The following is an 8972-nucleotide window of genomic DNA, read 5'->3' on the forward strand; positions in this document are numbered from 1 at the left end:
CAGTTTTCATCACGGGAACTCCTGTGTCGAGATATACTTAAGGTTTCTCGATTCTTTATTTACTAAACAAGAAAACAGAAAATAAGTAACTACTGAGTTACTTAAATTTAAAATACAAATTACAACAATATTTAAGAGTTATATTTAATATAATCAATAAACAAAATTCCTTAAAATAAGTAGCAGTCGAAGAACTGTCCCGTAAAGAAAATTTCAAACAAAATACTTAAAATTATTGTATAGTGAATTATATGGGGAATTATATAAAGAGTTATTAGCGACAAAATTGAAAAATTATTCAGAGTGCAAAGGGTTAAAGAGAGTAACAATACATAATGATAATAGTGAACAAAATTCTTGAAAATAAGTAGCAGTCGAAGAACTATCTTGTGAAGAAAATTTTAAACAAAATATTCAAAATTGTAGGGTGTTATTAACAACAAAATTGCAAAATAATTCGAAGTGCAGAGGGTTATAATTAGTATACAAAAGGTTCCAGCCTTTAATCCACTTGCATTTTCATTCTAAAGAGAGTCTTTTAAGCTTTTGATGAAAATTAAGTCTAACGAATCAACTCTTGTTTACATTCAATCCAAAAATTATACACATTTTAAAATAAAATCATTTTACATGATGTTACAATATAAATATTTATTTCCTTATATAACTGCACGGTAAATAAACTTGAAATAGCTAAACAACAGTTATTGCGTGCAGATTATTCCATGTAACGATGCAAATGGGTTAAAACAAACCGTTTTTGGACAAACCATTATGGCTTGCGTGCCATGACACATGGGTACCTGGATAATGACTTGACGTGACAGTCAACAGTATGGAACCGATACTAAAGGTCGTAACATCGGAAAAGTCGAGAGTTTGCTATCATGTATGTCTATTTTTAGTTTGTTTTGGGTGGATTAACCTAAAATGAAGCCAAAACTTTGATAATACTATTTGGCATTATTTAGCTCCAAAAAGTATATTTAGGGTCAATACAAACGCGAAAATTGCTGTTTAATTACACTAATATTTTCAATACAGACTTTCCTAGTATCTGATATTAATTATGAACAATATAGACACGGTCATGGGACTTATAGCTGCTGCACTATGCGACACGTTCGATTAAGAAGGGATTAAAACAGCCAATAAACGATCGTTTGAAAATTTTAAGAAAGATCCAATCGCTGGTAGATCCAGTCTATCAGCCGTGCAATAGGTTAGAGTTGAAGCAGATATTCACATGTTCGCGACAGGAATGATTAATTAGCGAAAAATTAAAGATACGTATGAAAAATTACGTTGCGAAACTTCAAACGAGTTTTCCTCGAAAATGTGTTTTCAAAATTGTTGTGCAATATACCTCGAGACCCAGTCATCGGATTATTTTGAAACTTCTCAGGTATATTTACTATACCATTGATTAGGTAATGGCACTCGACTTTTTAAAAATTCTTAACAAATATTGTATCGAAAAATATTAACAAAAAACGCAGAAATATTTTGTGAAAATTCGATAGAGCAACTATAAATAGCTGCCATTTTGATAATTTTCATAAAAATTGAAATGTTCGAACGTCAGTACCTACATAATATACTATAGTTAATTACTATAAATATTAATTATATAAATACTAATATACTTAATACTATAACATACTTATAACTATATACTAATTATATTTAATTACTATAAGTACTATAAATTACTATAGTAATTTTTTTGCCACTAACGCCATTTGGTTGGAATCCTGCACACCCATTGGCCATTTTTAAAAAATGTAATTCAGAACGACGACATCGCCAAGCTAAATCAGGGACCTTTTTTTTAAAAAACTTAACCTTGTTTTTCATAGTTCATAATATGCTTAATTAAATCGCGAAAGCTTATACCAATCAAGTGTTGGCTTTTTCTTTTACGGTTCTTTAAAATATCACTACTTTTTCAACGCGTCAGACTATCCTGCTCCCTTAAATGAGTGGGTGATTTATTACATTAATTTAATAGTTCGTTAAGTACAAATTTAATTATAAATTCTACTTTACACTGATTTAATTGTAAATTTAATTGTCGATTCACTTGGGCTGTTAGGCAAAGGTAGGAGAGACTGAAGTTAAGTTATAGCAGATTTTTAGGAATATTGTAATAAATGTATAATATATTTATCATTAATTCAAATCTAACAAAATATCATTAAATAATAAATAAAATAATTAACTGATTTTTATGCAATGTAAACTATTATTAACTCCCATCTACAATAACAATAATACCATTAAATTATTTGGTGTTTTTCCTAAGTCGCGAATTTTTGGGGAATATTGCAGTAAATATATAGGTGTAATATATTTATCATTAATTCAAATCTTACAATAATAGCATTAAATAATTAAGAAGATAACCGACTGATTTTTATGCAATGTAAATTATTATTAACTCGCATCTAACTAGGAGACTACATCTGAACCTAATCACCAAAGCAAATAGAGTAACCAAGCAACAAAAGCGTAACAAACGTAACATCCTAACTTGACATTGTTTTCGCTATTTCTTGTTTCCATCATAGTTCCTTCTGTTCCACTTTCACGTGTTTCGCGCTTCCCGAGTGTTTGATCTTGAATCTTGAATCATCTTGGGCACTTGTGACTGGCACAACGTTACGAAGTTAGCGAGAAACGCTGATGTCTAGATTTGCAGAAAATGCTCGAGAGCCGGCTATATACGAGTGCAGCTTGTAAAGGATGAAAAGAGATGGCACGAAGACCTGGTGACCTGGTTAAGGTGCATCTGCTATTAAAAGTTTCAGCTAACACGCGTGGATACTTATCCAACGGATTCTCCTACGGTTGATAGTTTGGCTAACGATGCACGAAAGTTGTTTACCTGGAGTACGGTGTAATAACCCAAAATTAGAACTGAAGTCGCAGCACGAGGCTTCTATCTAATCGCGAGGCAAAGAACTCGCGCAGTTAACTTGCGGTTTTGCAGAAATTTGCAAAAATTTTATCGTGCAGCTCGTTTTCAAGCCTCCAGAAATTCGTAAAAACCGAGAAAAGCGTAGTGGCGTGTAATAACTCGAGAGAAATTTCATTTCAGGAAGTGGAGAATATTAAATTTCGAGAATATTAAAAATACCGATATTACAAAGATATCCATTATGTGAAGAAATAGAAGAAAGTAATTTGATATTTTTAAGAAAAGTAGGCACAAATTCATTTTTATTATTATTATTATTTTATTTATAAACTGATTGTAGTCCATTAACATAACATTTAACATATGAAAGAAAAGCAAACAGATTATACATAATGTAACACCGAAGGCACGTGCTTATAAACGCTTTGTTCAAGAGGAATAGCTTCAATCAATAATCATCTGTAATTGTTTTTTGAAAGTTTGTAAAGTCCCATAAAAATATTTTTATTAACACGTTGAATGCCACGCCAGTTTTACAGGGATTGCTCGTGACACCACGATGAATTTTGTATTATGCGATACATATAATATAATGTTAAAATATTATCTGCAGTAGATAAGTTACAATGTATAACCATGTTTGACATGTTAATTGCGATGGGGGCACTATTGAATTAACGATGGTAATAATAAAAATTTCTAAATATCGATATTTGTCTAAATTATATATATTTCTATCAATCTGGGCGCCCCGGTCACCGATAGCCCCCGTGGCGCCACTACCAAGTTCAGTGCCGGGGTCACCGGTGACATCCACGGCATTCAACGTGTTAAAAATCTCTACATAGCTGCATTTTAGAAAAGGTATATTTTTTTTCAGGGGAAATGTTTGTCTCTAATCCTTTTGCTTCCAAGATATTTCAAGATATGCTACTATTTTCCTACCCCTATTTTTAAGGGTTGTTTTCATCCCTTTAGCATGAACGATGTTTGATAAAAGAGAATACGCGTGAAATATTTTTTGAGAACAATGTCTCACATGAATTTCATCGAATTCGACTTGCACGAGGTAGATATGATCTCTTGTTAGCTCGCCAGATAGCAGGTCAGTGAGCAGAGTAGTTGCATTTTCGACTCCATATTGATTTCCTTACTTATACATCGATAAATCTTCATTTTTATATCGTAACACATGATTACCAAACAAGTACATTCGCGGTATGTCTACAGCTGTGTCATACCATTCACAGCACTTGTAGGATAAAAATATATAATCCTCGACCCAATGTCGGGTCAAGAGATCGGTGTCAAGAGCTCTCAGACTAGCATGAAATTATCTCCACGCCCACGTTTTGCATCAAATCGCAAATTTATTAAACGTTAACATCTACTGCTGTCAACCCTTTGTTAAAAATATCTTGGAGAAGTTAGTTATTACATTTCCCACCTGTCAGTCGTAAATTATTTGAGTCTCCAAAGATGGAAGTACACTCGGTATGTTATTACGGAATGATAGACATTCGCCTAACTTCTAGGATAAGATTAGAAAGGTGTCAGGATTTGATTTCTAGGTGGATTATCGGAGAACCATTTTGTTCCTCATCACAAATATCGGAATCCGTGTTTCACCATTCGTTTCGTTGTGATGCACCACATGATGGTGGTGTCGGTCAAAGCTCAGTCATAGAGTGCATATGCGTGACACGATACGCCATCAGTCTCGAGCAGAGGTTTTAAAAAAATATTTCATTTGTTCATTTCTGTCTGACTGCTTCCCATCTAGGGGATGGAGCAGTTTTCTTCATCGTATGACAACCCTATTGCTATTCAACGTGGTCTTTACGTGGTTCGTTAGGTCTGACTTTCGAGCATGAGTTTGACGATCTTAGGAACAAAAGGGATTTATACTTCGAATGATGATTGTAGAGGAAGGTTTAGAGAGGAATAAGGGATATACTGGGTCCATTATAAATGGTTAGTTATTAATTATTAGTTATAAGTTCTGAGTTCTGAGTTCTGAATTATGTCTTATTAGACCTTTGTTTGCTGTTAACAGATATTTCTTGTTAGCTGTAAGTTGTTAGTTATTAGTTCTAAATTCTGAGTCATGAGTTCTGACTGCAGCGTAAGTTGTTAGTTATAAATTCTGAATCTTGTGTCCTAAGTTCTGAGTTTTGAGTTATAAGTTATGAGTTATGAGTTATGACTTACTAGTCCTTCGTTTGCTGTTAACAGATTGTTGTTACTATAAGTCGTTAGTCATTAGTGCTAAGTTCTGAGTCGTGAGTTCTGATTATTATATAAATACTAATATACTTAATACTATAACATACTTATAACTATATACTAATTATATTTAATTACTATAAGTACTATAAATTACTATAGTAATTTTTTTGCCACTAACGCCATTTGGTTGGAATCCTGCACACCCATTGGCCATTTTTAAAAAATGTAATTCAGAACGACGACATCGCCAAGCTAAATCAGGGACCTTTTTTTTAAAAAACTTAACCTTGTTTTTCATAGTTCATAATATGCTTAATTAAATCGCGAAAGCTTATACCAATCAAGTGTTGGCTTTTTCTTTTACGGTTCTTTAAAATATCACTACTTTTTCAACGCGTCAGACTATCCTGCTCCCTTAAATGAGTGGGTGATTTATTACATTAATTTAATAGTTCGTTAAGTACAAATTTAATTATAAATTCTACTTTACACTGATTTAATTGTAAATTTAATTGTCGATTCACTTGGGCTGTTAGGCAAAGGTAGGAGAGACTGAAGTTAAGTTATAGCAGATTTTTAGGAATATTGTAATAAATGTATAATATATTTATCATTAATTCAAATCTAACAAAATATCATTAAATAATAAATAAAATAATTAACTGATTTTTATGCAATGTAAACTATTATTAACTCCCATCTACAATAACAATAATACCATTAAATTATTTGGTGTTTTTCCTAAGTCGCGAATTTTTGGGGAATATTGCAGTAAATATATAGGTGTAATATATTTATCATTAATTCAAATCTTACAATAATAGCATTAAATAATTAAGAAGATAACCGACTGATTTTTATGCAATGTAAATTATTATTAACTCGCATCTAACTAGGAGACTACATATTATACTACATCTGAACCTAATCACCAAAGCAAATAGAGTAACCAAGCAACAAAAGCGTAACAAACGTAACATCCTAACTTGACATTGTTTTCGCTATTTCTTGTTTCCATCATAGTTCCTTCTGTTCCACTTTCACGTGTTTCGCGCTTCCCGAGTGTTTGATCTTGAATCTTGAATCATCTTGGGCACTTGTGACTGGCACAACGTTACGAAGTTAGCGAGAAACGCTGATGTCTAGATTTGCAGAAAATGCTCGAGAGCCGGCTATATACGAGTGCAGCTTGTAAAGGATGAAAAGAGATGGCACGAAGACCTGGTGACCTGGTTAAGGTGCATCTGCTATTAAAAGTTTCAGCTAACACGCGTGGATACTTATCCAACGGATTCTCCTACGGTTGATAGTTTGGCTAACGATGCACGAAAGTTGTTTACCTGGAGTACGGTGTAATAACCCAAAATTAGAACTGAAGTCGCAGCACGAGGCTTCTATCTAATCGCGAGGCAAAGAACTCGCGCAGTTAACTTGCGGTTTTGCAGAAATTTGCAAAAATTTTATCGTGCAGCTCGTTTTCAAGCCTCCAGAAATTCGTAAAAACCGAGAAAAGCGTAGTGGCGTGTAATAACTCGAGAGAAATTTCATTTCAGGAAGTGGAGAATATTAAATTTCGAGAATATTAAAAATACCGATATTACAAAGATATCCATTATGTGAAGAAATAGAAGAAAGTAATTTGATATTTTTAAGAAAAGTAGGCACAAATTCATTTTTATTATTATTATTATTTTATTTATAAACTGATTGTAGTCCATTAACATAACATTTAACATATGAAAGAAAAGCAAACAGATTATACATAATGTAACACCGAAGGCACGTGCTTATAAACGCTTTGTTCAAGAGGAATAGCTTCAATCAATAATCATCTGTAATTGTTTTTTGAAAGTTTGTAAAGTCCCATAAAAATATTTTTATTAACACGTTGAATGCCACGCCAGTTTTACAGGGATTGCTCGTGACACCACGATGAATTTTGTATTATGCGATACATATAATATAATGTTAAAATATTATCTGCAGTAGATAAGTTACAATGTATAACCATGTTTGACATGTTAATTGCGATGGGGGCACTATTGAATTAACGATGGTAATAATAAAAATTTCTAAATATCGATATTTGTCTAAATTATATATATTTCTATCAATCTGGGCGCCCCGGTCACCGATAGCCCCCGTGGCGCCACTACCAAGTTCAGTGCCGGGGTCACCGGTGACATCCACGGCATTCAACGTGTTAAAAATCTCTACATAGCTGCATTTTAGAAAAGGTATATTTTTTTTCAGGGGAAATGTTTGTCTCTAATCCTTTTGCTTCCAAGATATTTCAAGATATGCTACTATTTTCCTACCCCTATTTTTAAGGGTTGTTTTCATCCCTTTAGCATGAACGATGTTTGATAAAAGAGAATACGCGTGAAATATTTTTTGAGAACAATGTCTCACATGAATTTCATCGAATTCGACTTGCACGAGGTAGATATGATCTCTTGTTAGCTCGCCAGATAGCAGGTCAGTGAGCAGAGTAGTTGCATTTTCGACTCCATATTGATTTCCTTACTTATACATCGATAAATCTTCATTTTTATATCGTAACACATGATTACCAAACAAGTACATTCGCGGTATGTCTACAGCTGTGTCATACCATTCACAGCACTTGTAGGATAAAAATATATAATCCTCGACCCAATGTCGGGTCAAGAGATCGGTGTCAAGAGCTCTCAGACTAGCATGAAATTATCTCCACGCCCACGTTTTGCATCAAATCGCAAATTTATTAAACGTTAACATCTACTGCTGTCAACCCTTTGTTAAAAATATCTTGGAGAAGTTAGTTATTACATTTCCCACCTGTCAGTCGTAAATTATTTGAGTCTCCAAAGATGGAAGTACACTCGGTATGTTATTACGGAATGATAGACATTCGCCTAACTTCTAGGATAAGATTAGAAAGGTGTCAGGATTTGATTTCTAGGTGGATTATCGGAGAACCATTTTGTTCCTCATCACAAATATCGGAATCCGTGTTTCACCATTCGTTTCGTTGTGATGCACCACATGATGGTGGTGTCGGTCAAAGCTCAGTCATAGAGTGCATATGCGTGACACGATACGCCATCAGTCTCGAGCAGAGGTTTTAAAAAAATATTTCATTTGTTCATTTCTGTCTGACTGCTTCCCATCTAGGGGATGGAGCAGTTTTCTTCATCGTATGACAACCCTATTGCTATTCAACGTGGTCTTTACGTGGTTCGTTAGGTCTGACTTTCGAGCATGAGTTTGACGATCTTAGGAACAAAAGGGATTTATACTTCGAATGATGATTGTAGAGGAAGGTTTAGAGAGGAATAAGGGATATACTGGGTCCATTATAAATGGTTAGTTATTAATTATTAGTTATAAGTTCTGAGTTCTGAGTTCTGAATTATGTCTTATTAGACCTTTGTTTGCTGTTAACAGATATTTCTTGTTAGCTGTAAGTTGTTAGTTATTAGTTCTAAATTCTGAGTCATGAGTTCTGACTGCAGCGTAAGTTGTTAGTTATAAATTCTGAATCTTGTGTCCTAAGTTCTGAGTTTTGAGTTATAAGTTATGAGTTATGAGTTATGACTTACTAGTCCTTCGTTTGCTGTTAACAGATTGTTGTTACTATAAGTCGTTAGTCATTAGTGCTAAGTTCTGAGTCGTGAGTTCTGATTCCAGAGTAAGTCGTTAGTTATTAATTATTAGTTATAAGTTCTGAATCTTGTGTCCTGAGTTTTGAGTTATGAATTATTTTTACTATGTATATGTAATAATAAAATTAATGAAATTAACAAACGAGTAAATATATATATATATATATATATATATA

General features: G+C 33.3%; 1 protein-coding gene across 1 annotated transcript in view; it reads left to right on the top strand.

Annotated features, from left to right (window-relative positions):
- LOC108550958 (uncharacterized) overlaps positions 1-8972 on the top strand; it is a 167377-nt gene that overhangs the window by 7345 nt on the left and 151060 nt on the right. The gene's annotated exons all lie outside the window — the stretch shown is intronic.

Source organism: Eufriesea mexicana, unplaced genomic scaffold (assembly GCF_001483705.2).
Source record: "Eufriesea mexicana isolate 0111107269 unplaced genomic scaffold, ASM148370v2 scaffold3519, whole genome shotgun sequence".
In the NCBI taxonomy this organism is placed as follows: Eukaryota; Metazoa; Arthropoda; class Insecta; order Hymenoptera; family Apidae; genus Eufriesea; species Eufriesea mexicana.